At 49.7% G+C, this 18,634-nt stretch overlaps 1 protein-coding gene across 1 annotated transcript in view; it reads left to right on the top strand.

Moving 5' to 3' along the window:
• Positions 1 to 13,095: 13,095 nt before the first annotated feature.
• Positions 13,096 to 18,634, top strand: part of dachs (unconventional myosin-IXb-like dachs) — a 235,793-nt gene continuing 230,254 nt past the window's right edge. The window contains exon 1 of the mRNA XM_033475818.2: positions 13,096 to 13,582. The gene's annotated coding sequence lies outside the window, so the exon portion shown is untranslated. The remainder of the gene's footprint in view (positions 13,583 to 18,634) is intronic.

Below are 18,634 nucleotides of genomic sequence, written 5' to 3'. Positions count from 1 at the left end.
CGTCGCAGGATGATGACTCTTCTTTTAAATCAAAGCTCGAAACCTCTACTTTCGGACAGTCTATCTGTATTTTAAGTTCCACACAACCTCGCTACTGTAATCCTTTAAATGCGAGGCTATGTTCGTCATACGTCATACGTCATATCGTCGAGTTCGACGAATCGCACGGACTTTGGACAATTTTTCTCCGAGATGCCGTTCACGCAGAACGAAGTTCGATCTTTCCCCTTTAATTTAAAAAAAAAGAAACTCGGCTGCGATTTTTTCTCGCAAAGTTACAGCAGTTTATAGTAACCCTTGCATGTTCTCCAATCTGTGGTACGAATTGTCAACAACTATAAAAAAACAAGCTACAAGGCTCGAATAATCGTATCTCCTCTTCCGAAATTGTCCATTTTTCTGCACAATCTGAGCGTCAGTTAGGGAATTGTCCGCTGTCCTCTCCTCTGATCGTTCGAATAAATAAAAATATTCTCAACGACTTGTCCGAAACAGTATCATAACTTCGATAGATAGCAGAGCACATAAAACATTCTGTAATTCTTCTAATTGCTCGTTCGGTTCGACGTTCACGCGCACATTTCGTGATCGTAGGAAATGCTTAAACTCCTCGGTCCAAACGTGTGGAAATTACAGGTCGATTATTATTATAATAATAATCGTTTCCTCCTCGTCCGCCTCTCGTTCGAAAGACTCTTCGAGAAGAGATTTTCGAGGAGCCCGCGAGGCGCGCCTTCATGGCTGTTTAACACCGGCGCGGCTCGGCGGGGTGTATACACGAGTGTCGCATGCTAAGAGCATCAGAGGATCGAGTTTTTAGCCGAGTTTCGTTCGCCGAGTAAACAGAAGGCGCAGCGAGCCGTGGAAAACTTACTTAAACGCGCTGACCGTCTAGCTGATTCCGGAGAACTTTTCCCCGGTCCGGTTCGCCTCTGGTTTTCTTCTCGTAATTCGTAACTTTCAAACCTCCATCCACCCCGAAACTTTTTCTTATTGTCCTGGGAGTTGTTGTAACTGTTCGCGATCAGGCTGCTACAATTTGCATTCGAGTTATTAACATCACGGGGGGGGGGAGGGGGGTGTACAGCGTTCGTCCCGGATTACGCGAGCCGGCCTCATCGACCTCGGCGACGATTACCGTCCCTCCGCGCGATATTTACCAGCTGGGCAAATCGCAATTTGTATTCCGCGTAATATCGCCGGACAGCGGGAGGCCCCGAGGAATTAAACTTACACAGGGAAAATATGGTCGCCGAATTATCGATGCCTCGCGCGCGGACCTTTCAACTTCGAATCTTTCTCGACTCGATTTCCCGTTCGCGCGAACGCGTTTCACCGGAGGGATCAAAGCTAATCCTCTCCCCTCCCACCCTTCCCGCATTGGACTCGATATAAATAGTTGATAATTGAAGCGGACCGCCGCGAAATTAGAATGCGGACGCAACGTTCGTAACTCCGGATCCGAACGGTCTCGATATGTACCTGCCATCATTAATTTCGCACGCCAATATTTCAGCACGATTTTCGCAACAAAGCTGCGCAATCCGGGTAACATACACTTTGCTAAAGCCGTCGCTAAATCTCTGCCGGCATACAAATGTTTCTATTGTATGGCGAACGGTCGTTTAATCCCGCATAACCGAACTATCGTCGAGTAACGTCGACGTCGATTAATAACGCGATTGATCTTCTATCAATGTTCGGTAAAAAATACTTTGTCAAAGAAGCAGGAGAAACAAAATTCACTTCAGCCACTCACTTTGCCAACAGACGGCTACCTTTTTTCCCATAATTATGATGATAGTTGGTAGAAGGTGATTCCTGAGGTCATTCGAAGCAACTTTTTCCTTAGCGAAAATGCGATCCGAGGCTTCGTTTACGAGTTATTAACGAAAAACGTGGACCAATCGGAGAGCGAGCGCGGCCGGCGCTCCGTCCTCGCGGCCAATGCCGCGTCGCGTCGCGTCGGTCGTCTGACGCGGCGGCAGTGGACGCGAGGGCGGGGCGTCAGCGATCTCTCACTGGTCAGAGTTTTTCGTTAATAACTCGTAAACGAAGCGATGGATTGAATTTTCGCTAAGGAAAAAGTTGCTTAAAATCGCCTCAGGAATCACTCCTTTCCGAGTGTTAACATAATTATGGGACACCCTGTGTATACCGTCCGTAACCTTTTCACTGTTGCAGACATATTTTTACGGTATGTCTATTATATCTATTATAATAAATCATAGATTATAATAGATTGTAACAGATATAATGGTATATTGTAAATATATGTCGGCAGCAATTAACTAGGCCCATTAGGGCCCACTAGGTCCTTTAGTGGGTCCTTTAGTGAGACCAGGACGAAACGCTCCCTTATTTTCCCTTCTCTCTCCCATCGTAACGAATCAAAACTGTTAATTAATTGTTATTTCGACAAAAGTTTAGTTGTCCAATGTTAAAGTCGCGAAGCATTATGTGAATCGCGCCGAAGCACGTGGATCTCTTCCGCGATCGCCTTGAGTTCCGATGTGGCAAAAAAGAGAGCGAGATAGGAGAAAGAGAGAAAGAGGAGAGAGAGAGAGAGAGAGAGAGAGAGAGAGTGCCGCGCAATTTGCAGCAGTCGCGAGTGCCCGCGGAGAGGGCTCTAATTAACGCCGTGGAAAAAAATGATTGTCCCTCCGTCCATCGATATCTCTCCACTTGCCAAGAGTAATTACGCTCGGAGAGGTCCGTATAAATAAAACGGGGCCGGGCCCAGCGACGCGGCCGGGGACCGTTTAACTTTGTACGCCGGGCCCGCCTACCGACACTCCGCCAGCTGAGGACCGCTTTCTAATTTACTCGACAGCTTCCAACCGAATTGTAACACCAGTCAGCGACCGCACGGCTTCCGTGCCACCCCATTCCGCTACCGTTACACCGCCATTCAACCCTCGTGAACTGCACGATTATTTTTCACCAGTGCGCCTTATTTGGAAATTCTCGTCGAACGAACCTGCAACATTATTTATTTTACAGATCGGTGAAAATCCAACCCTTTGCACTCCAAGCTATGACGTACAATATAACAACAACAACAACAATGATAATAATAATAATAATAATAATAATAATAATTTTAGGGGGTTTTTATAGTGGGGGGAAATCTTCAACAAGAACTTCGAAAGCGGCCAGACTTCCAATAATAATAATAATAGTAATAATAATAATCTAGTAATAATAGTAATAATAATAGTAATAATAATAATCTAGTAATAATAGTAATAATAATAGTAATAATAATAATCTAGTAATAATAGTAATAATAATAGTAATAATCATAATAGTAATAATAATAGTAATAATCATAATAGTAATAATAATAGTAATAATAATAATAGTAATAAAAATAGTCTAATAATAATAATAATAATCTAATAATAACAACAACAATATTTTAATAATAATAGTCTAATAATAATAATAATAATAATAATAACAAAAATTTATTCAAGTATACGGGTAGAAAAAAACCCATTGTTAAAGATAAATTAATAACAATCAAAGAGATTTTACAATAGCAATCGTACAAGCATAAAAAGGAAGAAGGAACGAAGAAAGAGACGAAAAAGCAAAAACTACTCCATTTTTCTTTTTTACACGATTCGTTGCAACTTATGCACGCGAAATCGAAGCTGTACCGTTCGAAAATGATTTTCGAACGTGACGTGGCAAGTTTCAGCGTCGCCTCTCGCTCTTTTGTCCGGCAACCGACATCGTCGATCCCAACGGTCGCCGGTTGTCGCCCGGATCGCGGATCGCGGCGGTTGGTACATTATCACGTGGATCCGCGGAGCCGCGAGTCAGCCGCGCGAATCGGTAAAACTCGGTTTGACGAATGAGGCCGGTTAATAATCGTCGGCTCCGTGTGATCCGGGGCCCGCGACTCGCATCGTTAACGCTATTTATCGCTCGTTACCCGACGTCTTAACACCCGACGGGGGGTTACTCGGCCGGGCCGGGTCGGGCCGGGCCGGCGCGGCGCGGCACGGCGGCCCGTAGGCGGGTCGCCCATCGGTTTTTCCGCGGCGAGATCCGATCGAGATGATCGATCGATCCCGGTGGACGGGTGGAGAGGGGGGGGGGGAACTCGTTTGACTTGTCAATCGTTAAAACGCTCCCCTTAACCCGTGACCGAGCGTATTCATCGTCGGATTAGCGTCGAACTCGCGAAGTTCTTCCTCCCCGAGGATCGTTTCCTCCTTTTTTTCCTCTGCGCCACGGTCACGGTCGCCCGAATCTTTTTTTCCACGACCGTGGACCGTGGATCGTCGGGAACACGTTCCGCGCCGGTCTCGGCCGCGTCAGCGATCCCGGCGATCGCGCGTCCAGACGCACGAGAACAGAACGAGTTCTCCGCGTCGCGCAGGCCTCCCTGCCCCACGGAGATTAAAGGGCCAGGCTTCTCTCGCTCGTCTAATTATCATAAATACCCAATGGTCATATACCATCGGTCTAGCATCATCGGGGAATTTAATACCGATCGTCCAGATATCCGCGGAACTGCTCGTTACTCAAAATTGTACATCGTCGCTTTGCGCTCGCTAGCTAGCTCGTTCGCGCGCGCGCGGTCCGGATCCGCTCGATCGCTTTAATCGAATAGCTAATGACGCCCGTAATGCTTTGCTTGCTTGGTCGATATTTCTCGACGATCGTCAAATTCACTTAAACACTTCTTGCCCCGGTTTCCCGAGCGTATTATACCAACAGATCCTTCATCATTTTTTATGCACGGCCACTTTAGATCGCATCTAATGGGTTCCGCTCGTTTAATAAATTAATGACTGTAATAACCAGCGATAACTGGGGCCCGCGGATCTATGCCCAACGGCGCCCAACGCGGGCATCGCGATGCCTCGTCCAGACACTTCTCGCTTTTTACGCTGGTAACTTGGATTTCGTCGAAATTCACACTGGATTTTCGATCAATTTAATCGTTTTTCGGTCATTTTAAAAGTCTATCGATATTCGTAGAAATGGTGTAAGAGACAGTTAAAGATTTCTAATCGCATTCCGAATGGATAATTTATTTATCCGAGTTCCAATTGCTAGAGAATTACCGATCTCGGCAAGTATCTGATGCTAAATCATGTGTTTCGCTTGGATTTGAAGCTAAACCTTTTACATCGCATTGATTTGCAGCTAAATCATGTGTTTTGCATGGATTTGATGCTAACTCGTTTGTTTCCCCTGCATTTGAAGCTATATCACTTATACCGCAAGTATCTGATGCTAAATCATTTGTTTCGCATGGATTTGAAGCTAAACCTTCTAAATCGCATTGATTTGAAGCTAAATCATGTGTTTCGCTTGGATTTGAATCTAGTTCGTTTGTTTCGTCTGAATTTGACGCTATATCACTTATATCGCAAGTATTTGAAGCTAAATCATTTGTTCCGCATGGATTTGAATCTAAACCTTCTACATCGCATTGATTTGCAGCTAAGTCATGTGTTTCGCTTGGATTTGAAGCTAAACCTGCTACATCGCATTGATTTGCAGCTAAGTCATGTGTTTCGCATGGATTTGAAGCTAACTCTTTCGTTTCGCCTTTATCGAATAAAAGTATATTATTATTTAACGGATACAATTATCATCGCGCCGATAGATTAATTTAGTGTATAACTTTGTATCACGTAAATCGTAATTTTATGAATAAGTGTTCAACGTTCACGCCGCGGACTCCACAATGAACAGACCGATTTTACCGCTCGTTTACCGTTCGATAGCACATAGTTCTGCGGCCAACTGTTTAAAAAAAAAAAGAAAATGATCACTTCGAAGAACAATGAAACTGCGGAAATACCGAGATCGACGCATCGGTGCGTAATTAATCTGATGAGTGGAGGCGAAAAGCCTCAAAATCGCGCGACGTTTCGCCGGAGTATACCGAGAACACGGTTTACCCGGCGCATTCTCCTATAATTGCCAAGCACGAAAGCATCCGGGACATCCAATGGCAGAGCGAGAGGATCCGGCAGCCGGTTGACTGGAGAAATCACGTGTAACGAACGAGATATTCCAAGATTTCCCACTTTTCGACGTCCGCGAGGAAGCAGTTGGCAAGCGGCGCGCTCCTCTCGCTTAATTTGCAGACGTGCCTCCTCGTTCCCGTCGTATCTTCCTTGGTTTTCTGTCGCAGGAACGCCGCGTACGTGCGTCCTGCGACTCCGCGAACAGATACCTCTCGAATTCTTCCGGATACCACGAGTGTTTACCTTCCGGAAGCCCCGGTCGCATCGAAATCCACGATGATCTCGTTAAGAGCCCGGCGCGACGTCGCTGAAATCAATGAAGTTTTACCGATGAAGTTTAGACTCTCAGTTCTTTGCCATCGACACATTTCTTTTGGTCAACGACTAGTGTCTAGTACAGGGTGTCCCAAAATTATGGCAACAGAAGTGCCATAATCCCAGAAGGAAATGAAGGATTCCCGAGGTGATTTGAAGCAACTTTTCCCTAAGCGAAAATGCAATCCGTGGCTTCGTTTACGAGTTATTAACGAACGAACAGTGACCAATGGGAGATCGCTGACGCCCCGCCCTCGCGGTCACTGTCGCTGCGTCATACGGTCAACGCGCCGCGGTATTGGCCGCAAGGGCGGAGCCCCGGCCGCCCTCGCTCTCCGATTGGTCCATGTTTTTCGTTAATAACTCGTAAACGAAGCCGCGGATTACATTTTCGCTGAGGAAAAAGTTACTTCAAATGGCCTCAGGAATCTCTTATTTCCTGGAAGTACCATAATTTTGAGATTCTCTGTATATTGGCGTTGATAACTGGTCGAAATCAATTGACGTAGAAGTGTCAAATAATTCTTACGGTTAGTTTCATTCTTCAAAGGTACAAATAGTTTCGACGCGATACTTATCTTATCTACTTCTTATCGTTGCAATTAATTCTGTAATTCTCCAATATACGAGCAATTTGAAGCAGATCGGGAGCGCTTTAGGATTCTGAGAAGTATCGATTTAAGCGAAAAACCGAACCGAATCACGATGTTATTCGTCGAAATGATTCGGCAACGATCATTTGTCAAAATTCTGAAACGGTGCTTAAATTTTGCGATCGGATTTGAAATCAGCGTGTCGAAATCTTCGAGAAAGAACGTACAATAAAAGAAGAATAATTAACAGAAGATCCATCTGTGTGCATAATACTGGACAAATCGCAATTTTAACTGATCATTCCTCAAGTTCGACAGAAATTTCGCAGGTCCAAAAATGTCCGCGCCACATTCTCCCCATTTTTCCCCCGTTCTCCGACATCTCGACTCGCAACGCAAAGAAAAAAGCGACATCGCTCTATCGCATCGAAAGCTCTACGATGTTCGCGCGACTATCTCGTTCTCATCCTCGCCGCGTTCGAATTCCATCGGGCAAACGCGCGTAACAAATCGCACGCTTTTCGAAGACACAATGGCCCTAAGAGGTGCTCTATCGCGGCAGTCTTCTCTCAGGGAAGAGGATCCCCGTGGTAGCGAGACGGGGACTCCGTGGCTGCCAATAAACCAACAGCCGTGTAATCACGGCCCCGCGATCCTCGTCCAATTACATCGGTTTCGAGCGATCGGACGCACGCCGATGCGGAGGCGAGTGCCTCGGGTACAAATCCGAGGGAGCCACGGCTTCCTCCGTTTCGCGGTCCCCGCTATCTACATCTGCCGGCACAATTTCCAGCAGGTTCTCCTCAACGGGCGATCGTTCTTTCCGCTCCGTTGTCGAGGAGGGGGGGAGAGGGCTGGGACGAAACTACGGGAACAGAAACGCACGCCGGACAGAACCCACGACAGGATATCGCGTCCGCGTATCCCTCTGTTCCGCGTCCTTTACGTCGCCGTGATCCCGAGTCCCGAGACTCGGCAGTCCCGAGCGACGCGCTTTTCACGGGCCCCTGATGCATTGCTACCGTTTCGAGGCAACGGGCTCCCCCTCGGGCCGCCGCGACGTGCCCCCTCCCTCCGCCGCCGCACCCGGGGCCCTTGTATTATGGTAAACGAGACATCGGAGGCAGCCTGCCACTCACGGCCACCTTCCCCGGTCTCTTCCTCCCGCTTTTGTCGTTGTTCTACCCGTCTCCGCGGTGTCCTCCTCCTTCTCCTTCCCCGGCGAACTCCAGCTGTCCCCTATCTCTGATTCTCGGTCCCCGGTCCCGGACTCGGCGAGCCACCTCTTCGCGAATTTTTGGAGGACTCGGCGAGCCACCTCTTCGCGAATTTTTGGAGGGCTCGGCGAGCCACCTCCTCGCGAATTTTTGGAGGACTCGGCGAGCCACCTCTTCGCGAATTTTTGGAGGACTCGGCGAGCCACCTCTTCGAGAATTTTTGGAGGGCTCGGCCTTCCGTTCCGGCTCATATTTTAACGCCGGGTTCCAGAAGCTGATTCTCTGGGTTACATGGAAATCCAGAAAACATTTGTTTCTTCACCGCGAAGCCTAACCTATGCTTAGCGAAGAATCTGAGAGAAGAGGTGGGCGGTCTTCTTAGAATAAACGCCAGAGGTATTCAATTTTTCAATTGAAAGTTGAACGAGATGGGAGAATAACGATAATGCAGTGTGTCTTGTTCGATGAATATTACGTTAATTATGCCTGGGAATAATGTAAAGGCACCCTAAATCAACAACTACATAGGTTATTCCATAATTATGTTAACACTCGGAAAGGGGTGATACCTGAGACTATTTGAAGCAACTTTTTCCTTAGCGAAATTTCAATCCGAGGCTTCGTTTACGAGTTATCAACGAAAAACACTGACCAATGAGGGATCGCTGACGCGACCACTGCCGCCGTGTCAGACAGCCGGCTCGACGCGGCATTGGCCGCGAGGGTTGAGCGCTGGCCGCGCTCGCTCTCCGATTGGTCCACGTTTTTCGTTGATAACTCGTAAACGAAGCTGCGGATCGCATTTTCGCTAAGGAAAAAGTTGCTTGAAATTACCTCAAGAATCATTCCTGTCCAGGTGTTAACACAATTATGGGACACCTTGTATAATTAACAACTATATAAACTCCTCTTCCCGACTCGTCCATTTTCGTTTCCAAGCGGAGGGACAACGCGAGAGAAATTACCGTAGATCGGCAGCGTCTCGAGCCGATCGTTGCCAAGTCTCCGTCCTCCTCTCTCCTCTCGGCCGATTCTCCCTTTCCTGCTATCGCGTTTCCTGCCATTTCTTCTCCCTCCTCCGTGCACCCTCTTCTCCATCGACGACGGTCACGATCGGTTGGTCGCGTTCATTCGCTCCTGTCGCGCGACCGTGCACCCCGAGAGAGGTGCCTCTAATGAAAGCCTTTTCTCCGACTGCCAGTTAACCCCCACACGCGACACCCGTCGCGGCGGGAGGCGAGGGGGGCAAGAAAGCTTGAGGATGACACGCGTGCAGCTCTCTCTCTCTCTCTTTCTATGGAAGCCGCGCGTTTCACCGGCCGAGACGCGGCCGCTCCCGTCCCCGTCGCGTCGTCGCGCGACGCTGTTTAATTGCATGTCGTCGAGGCTCTACCCTGGGCCCCCTGTCTGCACCAATGGTATCCCGTTCGCATGTGCCGGCGGACACCGTGAACTTGATATCCGACTGCAGTCGGCCGGGACACCCTCCTGTGGCTAACTCTGCCCGCGTTCCGATCACTGGAAATCGAGCAACAGGAGTCGAGGCGGCTCGGAATCCTCTCTGGCGGGCGGTTCGGTTCGATTAGGCGTGTTCCGACTGTCCCTAACGAACGAGAAACGAACGATCTTTCGAGTCCTTCTTCGGACCACGCGACACAGTGTTTGGACTAGCTCGTAATTAGGTTACCGATGCATGTTAGTGGATGGCCTTTGGGTAAAGTAACCGTTTCAAATTGTTATATACAGGGTGTTTCATAACTATGTTAATCCTTTCATGGGCATAATATAAATTTTCAAGGTGGCAGCATATTTCAACGGTGGGAATATTTGAGCCTGCTGGTCCATACGAGCACTAAAAGTGCGCGGGATGCTTCCCATTGCTTATGAAAGGGTTAACAGTCGGTAATGAGGGGTGCACGAGGCCATTTGAAGCAACTTTTGCCTTAGCGAAAATGCGATCCGCGGTTTCGTTTACGAGTTATCAACGAAAAACACTGATCAATGAGCGATCGCGAGCGGCTGACGCCCCGCCCTCGCGACCACTGCCGCTGCGCCATACGGCCGCCGCGTCGCGGTATTGGCCGCACGGGCGGAGTCCCGGTCACGCTCGCTCTCCGATTGGTCCACGTTTTTCGTTAATAACTCGCGAACGAAGCGGCGGATCGCATTTTCGCTAAAGAAAAAGTTGCTTGAAATGGCCTCAGGCATCCGGCATTTCCGGATTGCGAGACATTTTTGGAATATCCTGTATACAAGACGATTCGCTGAAGCTGTGACAAAGGAATATATCCCCGTCCATCGTTAACGATACTCAAAAATGCTAGAGGAACGCAGACTGTATGATTCGCAGGGGCATATGTTGCAGCGGATATAATTTCTCATTAAAGGCCGTATGTCCCGAGGCTTTTTCATGACATGTCACCGATGCTTTTTCAAGCGGGATTACATTACTTCTATCATTATATCACGACAGCCAAGATCCAAAAGAAATCGAATGACTCGTAATGACTTTCCTATCTTCGTTTATGGGATACTTCTGCGAACATCGATCTGTTTTTGCTCTCCGCAAGAAGTCCGTTACATTATCGGTTACGTATCGATGATCCAGCAACGAGAACCCCGGAATTTCCCAGACTCTTCCCGGTTCAGGGCAAGCGTCACCAGACGATCAGCGACGCATCCCAATTCCTCTTAAATTCAATCCGGGGTCCACCGATCATTACCGACACGTTTCCCGCTGCGCCGGCCAAGTGTCCCATTAATACACAGCGCGACTGCACGCTGACAAAAAGGCGCGGGTAGGGGCAGGAGGGCTGGAAGGGATCAAGATTTTCAGGTGGGCACGGTATACGCGGTGCCATTTGACGGCCCGTGTTCCTCCTCCTCCTCCCCCCTTCTCCGAGAAGGACGCTCTCCGGCGAGGATCTTGCTCCTTCCCGCGGTTCGTTTTCTCTCTCTTGCGCGCGCTCTCTCTCTCCCGCTCTCGCGCTCTGTCCCTTCCTCTCGCGTGGTCCCCGGCCCTCCTACTCCTTCTGCTTCTCTCTGGGCCCTCTGTCCCGCACGGTCCCGTTGCGGCCGTCTTCGTTCCGCCCGGCCGCGCGATCCGCACACGCCACTTCTTCTTCAGTGGCCGCTGGTACCACTCTCGGCTAGATCGCGCGAAGCACACCTCCTCTTCTTCTTCCTCCTCTTCTTCTTCCTCTTCTTCTTCTTCTTCTGCGTCACCACCACCGCCGCAACCACCACCATACCACCACCACCACCACCACCACCACCACCATCAACCACCACCACCACCTACCATCGGTCCCGTCGTCGTCGTCTTCGTCGTCTTCGTCGCCGGCATCGGCTTCACCACTCGCCGGCGAACACCACGTCCACTCTCCGCCTCCTTTGCTATTCCACCAGCTCGATGAAGTAACGCGGGTCGCGCACGGCCCTTCCGGAACCCATGGGACACCCCGTCGAGCACCGGCGCGCCGATTAATTACCTCGAGGAATCAGTGTGCTCCGTTGTGCTACCAAACCGTGCCGCGTCGTCTGTCGGCCTCTCGTCGCGCTATTTCGACCGGCGAGGACGATCGCGTCGCGTGTGCTCGAGACTCTTCTAGGACACCCGGCTCGCTCGTCTAGGTCAGCCGAGCGAAGAATTCGCCGAAGAATTCACCGAAGAATTCACCGAAGAGGCCGGAATGTGTGCCCGTTCGATGCTCAACGATTCCGTCGGGTGCGCTTCGACTTCGCTGCAACGTGACGCGTAAACGCCTCTTCCGAAAGTGGGGACAGTCTCGCGGTGCTTTTCAACCCTTTACTTCGCTTACCCTTCAGTGACCGAATCAGTGTTCGGATCAGACCGATCGAAAGTGTCTCTATCGAATTGACGATCGTCGATTTCGCGCAACAATCGCGCGCGGATCGCCGTCGACGCGTCTAACGAAATATAACGCGCACTGGTCCCACCAAGCGCGATCGCCTCGTGGGCCCAGCCTTCCGGGCAGCCTCTCGGTGACGAAATCAGTGACGAAACCTAGTCAAGCGACGAAGAGACCTAAGAGCGTCGCTGTCCAACGATTTTCCTCGATTTCTCCGAGCTGCCTCGGCGACGGAGACGCGACGACGCGACAGGTGTTTAGGCTGTGAATTAGGTGCTCATCGGCGGACCAATCGGTGTCAGAAAGCGCCTGGAGCCGCGTCTGTTCCCGCGAAGATGGTCCCGGAGACACGCGGCCCCCGGAAGCACCGGAAGTCGGAAGGAAGCCGCTCGAGAGGCAGCTGCGATCCAGGCCTGGCCGAGGAGATCTGAACGTCGAACGGCGACGAGGATCAGGATGAAAAGTTCGCGCGGCGATCAGGCTCGGTAGCGAGAGAGAGGTTCCCAGGGTAATCCGAGGCGGGCACCCAAGATCGATCGCGTCGCCTCGCGTCGCGTCCTCCCGTCTCGTTTGCACGTGGTCACCTTGACACCGCGACGCCGCACACCTGATGCCGGGGGGGAGGGCGAGAGTGTCGGGAGATCGAGAGAAGCACGTGGGACCACGGCGCGCAGCTCGTTAACGTGTCCCCATCGTTCGTTAATTAGCGCCTGGTTAGCCGTAGTCCGACCGATTCATTTTTCTCCCGGCGCGCCTCTGTATGCAAACTGTGCTCCGTGGCCGAACTCGCTCGAGGACGTCGGCGATCGGGAACAATCGATTAGAGAAAGTCCGCCGGAATTCCAGCGGGATTCCAGAAACCGCTGATCTTCTCCTCGATCGTGTCGATCCCCGATCCCGGCCGCTCGCCGAGGCGTGGGCGGCGGGTGTACCGGCGCTCGGAGCTCGCGCGACGTGGGTGGCTCCCGCCGAACAGCGGCCCCTTTTTTCGTCCGAAGAGAGGGCTCTCTCTCTTTTTCTTTCTTTCTCGCTCACTCTCCCTCTCGCTCTCTCTCTCTCTGTTTCTCTCGCGCTTGTCACAGTGCGCGCGATCGGAGCAGCATGTGTTGAATTAACGCGAGTTCTTCCGCGGGACCGCGCGCCATCTCCGATTTGTCGCGCGTGCTTTTCTTCGCGCGACACGCTCGCCGGGACGCGGACGGATTAACGGTCCGGAACGCGGAAAAAACGCGCGGCTGTGTTTTGCCTCGACGAGCCGCGAGATCTGCTTCCACGGGCCGCGAGATCTGCCTCGACGGGCCGCGAGATCTGCCTCGTCGAGCTATCTATCTGTGTCGCTGAATAGTACGAAGATCTTCTGATCGTCCTTGGATCATCACCTGTCGCCTTCGACCGCGAACACGCCCGGGGGTTGGGCGCCCGTTGCCCCGGCTCGGTCGCCTGTGAAGTTCGGTGCCGCGCGACCTCGGTGATTTCGATGACCGCGCAGGACGCGTCGACTCCCAAGCGTCTCTCCCAGTGACCGACTTTGGATTAGTGACTCGCCCGATGGATACGGTTTTGGACACGCCGCCGACCCCTTGAAGGTGAGAGAACGAGGTTCTACCTTGGATTTATGACATTTTCGTAGCGGATGAGAACGTTTTTCGGTCGATTTTTAAGCTTCGCGGGGAACGTTTCTGCGGATCGATCGGGTAAGGAGAGGCGCGGGTGTGCGTGGTTGTAGTTTTAGGATGTTATTTTTACTGTAATGGAGCGGTAAATGTTCCGGCAGTTTCGTTTGTTTCGACGTGTACCGATGTTTCAACTTTAAACTTTAAACTTTATCTCTCGGAGTCGAAGGAAATACGTCGAAACCAGATATACGCCTGGCACCGAGGGACAAACTTGGTGCCAGACAGGACAAACAATGAGCTAGTTGATTAATAATTAATAGATTAATTTGGTTAGTTGATTTGATTGGTTGAGGTAAGGTATATATAACTCGGTTGAGTACTTAATTGAAATATTCAGTGAATCGTGGACTGAATTGCTCATTAGATTGTTGTCGGAATCATTGGTTGAATTGCTGACTGAATCATTAGCGTAGACCTCGTTTGAATTGTTCGTTGAATTCTTGATTGAATTGCTGATCGAATTATCGGTTGAAAAGCATTTGATAAGGTATAGAAATCGCAGCATCTAGAACAACTTGTTTATCGATTTCTGAAAAATCCGATCAATCTGAAAAATTGAAGCGTATGAGGAATTGAAAAATGGAAATGAATTATTATCAATTATAATTATTAATAATAATAATAATTATTATTATATTAATAATAATATAATTATATATAATATAATTACATTATATTATAAATATAATATTATATTATAATTACATTATATATTATTAAATATAATTATTAATATTATCAATTATCAATTATAAATTAAATATTATTAATAATAAATTAAATTATAAACTAAATTAAAATATACCCTTTATATTATTATTACGATTATACGGATTACGAAATATACAATATACATATACAGTGATTTACTTCGAAAATACATAGTGCAATAGATCATGCACAATTATCGATGAACAGAGAACAATGTAAAGAATCGAAGATTTTAAAATGTAGGACACCGAGGCGTAGAGAGAGAAAAAAAAGGAAAATAGGTCTGTGGGAAAAGTCGATGGCGAGAGGAGAGGGAGAACGGCACCCCTGCGGGAGTAGCGGGCGCAAAAGGCCGGCGATTACTCGGAACGCCTTCGATTTGCATGGGACAACTGTTTACGATTTGATCGGTGCTTTAATTCGAAAATTATACGTTTAATCGACGGCACAGGTAGCGCGGATATATAGTCGTACACTCGAGTGTCCCCAGGCCGGAGTAAATATTCATTAGGCGGGGGCCACTTCTCCCCGTCTTTCCATCCCGTTCCCCTTGCGTCCTGTTCTCTCTCACTCACTCTCTCTCTCTCTCTCACTCTTTCTCGCTCTTTCTTTTTCTCTCAATACACATCTCTCTATCCGTCTCCGATTTGCATATCACAATCAACGTCATATCATTGTTGACTTTGAGCAGCCCGGCGAGCACCGGTACGGTCGTCGTCGGACCGGTGCGCGTCGTCCGTGCATTCGTTCCCCTGTCTCTGAAACGCTGCACGCCGCGTTCCTTCTTTCTTATCGGGATGCACGCGTGCAGGCCGTGGCGCGCGGTTTCTTCCTCGCGCCTCCGCAAACATCCTCCTCGAGTGTGTGTTCTCGAGCAACGGCCTCTCTCTCCCTTTCTGTTTCTCTTTCTCTCTCACGCGCGCGCTCTCTCTCTCTCTCTCTCTCTCTCTCTCTCTCTCTCTAGCTCTGATTCTCCCTCTCTCTCTAGCTCTGATTCTCTCTCTCTCTCTCTCTCTCTCTCTAGCTCTGATTCTCTCTCTCTCTCTCTCTCTCGCTCTGAGTCTCTCTCTCGCTCTGAGTTCATCTCTCTCGCTCTGAGTTAATCTCTCTCGCTCTAATTCTCTCTCTCCCCCTCTCTCTCTCTCTCTCGCTCTGATTCTCTCTCGCGCTCCCTCTCTCGCGCTCTCTCTCTCTCTCTCTCGCGCTATCTCTTTCTCTCGCGCTCTGTTTCTCTCGCTCTCTTTCGCACTCTTTCTCACGTTCTCTTCCTCTTCCTCTTCTCTCTCTCTCTCTCTCTGAGTCTCTCTCTCTCTCTGTTTATCTTTCTATCACTGTTTCCTATTCTCTCCCTGTTTCTGATTCTCTCTTTCTCTTTCTCTCTTTCTGTTTCTATTTCGCTCTCAGTTTTTCTCTCTCCCTCTCTGTTTATCTTTCTCTCTCTCTCTGTGTTTGTGTCTCTCTGTGTTTGTCTCTCTCCCCCCTCTTTCTCTCTCTCCGACTCTCTCGCCGCGCGTAATCCTTTCCGATTCGGCTACCGATCCGACCGAGCAACGCTCCGGGAAACTTTGCTCCTCGGATGATTTATGAGAACATACCCATGACTCCGCGACGGAACCGCTTCCCGAACCTTGTCGAGATAGTTCTTAGTCCCGCTTCAGTCCGTTGTCCGATCGTAGGCCAACGTAGATCCTCCGGAAGCGCTATCATCCTTGGTCAATTTCGCGCGACGCAGTTTAATCCACGAAGGATGGACAGTTCCTGAGACTCTCCTTCTTATTTGACAAGTTTTCCTTTTAACTTCCATTCTCGGAAATACATAGAAATACTTAGTAAATAGTTCTGAACGTAGCAGAAGACTGAAAAGGCACTACTACCTGCGCCTAAAAATTATCCATTTAATACTCAATAGTAAGATCTAACGAAGCGAATCGAAAGTAATCTGTCCTATATATTTCACTCCATGTCGTTATATTCACGACAGCGGAAGGTTCGAATAATCGCATCTGCTCCCTCCAAATTGTCTATTTTCATGTACAAGCTGAGCGTCAATCAGGGAGTATTCACCGTAATTGTTTCTATTACACGATCTAAACCCGTACACCTTTAGTTTCTAAGAAAAGATCCTCGTAAGAACGCAATCTTAAACAAATCATTCACGTCGTGCGCGCACGAAGCGAAATAAAAATAAACGACGAATACTTACGCGACCAGTTAATGAGCCGATGCGTTCTCCGTTTTAATCGGCCCGCCGCGCCGTTCGGAAAGCCAGAAACACGTCCGATTCGATTGAGTATAGAAGAAGAGAGGATCTAATGCCCGCCGCGTATCGTTTTATTCGCGGGCGATCGGTCTTCGTCGCGCGCCACCTATGCGCGATTATTTATTCGCACGTTAATGGCCGTGTTCCACTTAGGACGCCAATAAACGGCGGACTATGAACAAGATATTCGAGAGATAAATAGAGGACGGATGGCTGGAATTACGCTTATGAATAATCATTGCCGATATTACCGGCGTCGTTGAAAAGCAAGCCCGGGGTAATTACGCGAGCACGATCCTCTCGATCGTAACCCTTCTGCCGGGTGCCAGGCGACTGTGTACGCGACTATAGTCCACGGAGAGTGAGAGAGATAGAGAGAGAGAGAGAGAGAGAGAGAGAGAGAGAGAGAGAGATGAAAAGAGAGAGAGGGCAAGAGACAGATAAAGAGGGGAAGAGAGAAAACGAGAGCGCGAGAGAGAGAGAGAAAAGAGGAAGAGAAAGAGAGCGAGAAAGAGAGAGCTAGAGAGAGAGAGCGCGAGAGAGAGAGCTAGCGCGAGAGAGAGAGAGAGTACGAGAGAGCTAGCGCGCGAGAGAGAGAGTGCGAGAGAGCTAGCGCGAGAGAAAGAGAGCAGGAGAGAGAGGTAACGCGATAGAGAAAGACAGAGCGCGGGAGAGCTAGCGCGAGAGAGAGAGAGCGCGAGAGAGCTAGCGCGAGAGAGAGAGCGCGAGGGAGAGAGCGCGAGAGAGAGAGAGCGCGAGAGAGCTAGCGCGTCAGAGAGAGAGAGAGAGAGAGAGCGCTGAGTGACGGGCCGTCGCAGGATCGATGCCTAGGATTCGCGACGCGCGTCGAGCGGAACAACGGCCCCTCGCACGGTTCCCCGTCCCCCATCTTGGGCGGCGTACCCCTCGAGACTTTTTCGATCGTGCTCCGTGGCAGGGTTGTCGACCCGCTTTTTTCTTGCCGGATTAAACGATCAATCAAAGGCCGGAGGGTCGCGATCAATTAGCCGCGGCGCGTCGAGCACCTTCTCCGCGCGGGCCGTCGATTAATTATTGCTCTCTGCCTCGATTTTCCTTCGGAAACCGGGCATGCCCGGTGGGTCCTCGAGGAGCAGCGCCCGATCGACGGCGTCCCCCGTCGGAACGACGTTGCTGCGCGCCGGGCAAACGTCCCGGAATAATATTCGCGAGATCGGGGCTCTTTCCAGCGCTACCTCTCCCGATTTCCAGTTCATTTGAATCCCTTCCGTGCCGATGCGTTCGTTCGTTCGCTCTGCACTCCGCCGTCGCCCCCGCGCGCCCGGCATCTTCTCTTCCGCGCTCGCCGATCGACGTCGATCGACTGAAATTCCGTCGCCGATCGACGGCGTAACGACGCTGCGTAGGAAATTAAGGGGAACGCCGCGCCGGCCCGCCGGAACGAACGCGACGTTATTGGGTTACAGGAAATGTAAGTAGAAATTGAAACAGCCCGGTGGGGTGGGCCGCGCGAGCCCGAGAATATTGGCTGCTTTCGGCGACTTCCGCTTCGAATGCGACGTCTCGCGGAACCGATTTTTCCGACACGGGGATACGCGCGCTCTTCGTTTCTCATTAACGCCGGAATTTCTTTCTCTCCCTCTCCCTCTCTCTCTCGCTTTGGAAGAAGCGAGGAGCTCGAGTTTTTCGACGCGGCTCTAGAAAATTACGGGACACTTCGAATTGTTATCAAGGTTATGTCAAGGTCATGTCAAGGTCATTTCAAGGTTTTGTCAAGGTTATTTCGAGGTTATGTCAAGGTCATTTCAAGGTTTTGTCAAGGTCATTTCAAGGTCATTTCAAGATCATTTCAAGGTTATGTCAAGGTCATTTCAGCGCTATCATGCTGTCTGGCATTTTTCGACCGTGTTTTCTGAATAATCCCTGGGACTCAAACGGATAAAGTCTTTTCTTACAAGGATTCCGAAAAAGAAACAGCTACAGGTATAATTGTCGTTCGATCTGAATTCATT

Source organism: Megalopta genalis, chromosome 2, assembly GCF_051020955.1.
Source record: "Megalopta genalis isolate 19385.01 chromosome 2, iyMegGena1_principal, whole genome shotgun sequence".
NCBI lineage: Eukaryota > Metazoa > Arthropoda > Insecta > Hymenoptera > Halictidae > Megalopta > Megalopta genalis.
This window is presented reverse-complemented; position numbering and strand designations above follow the sequence as displayed.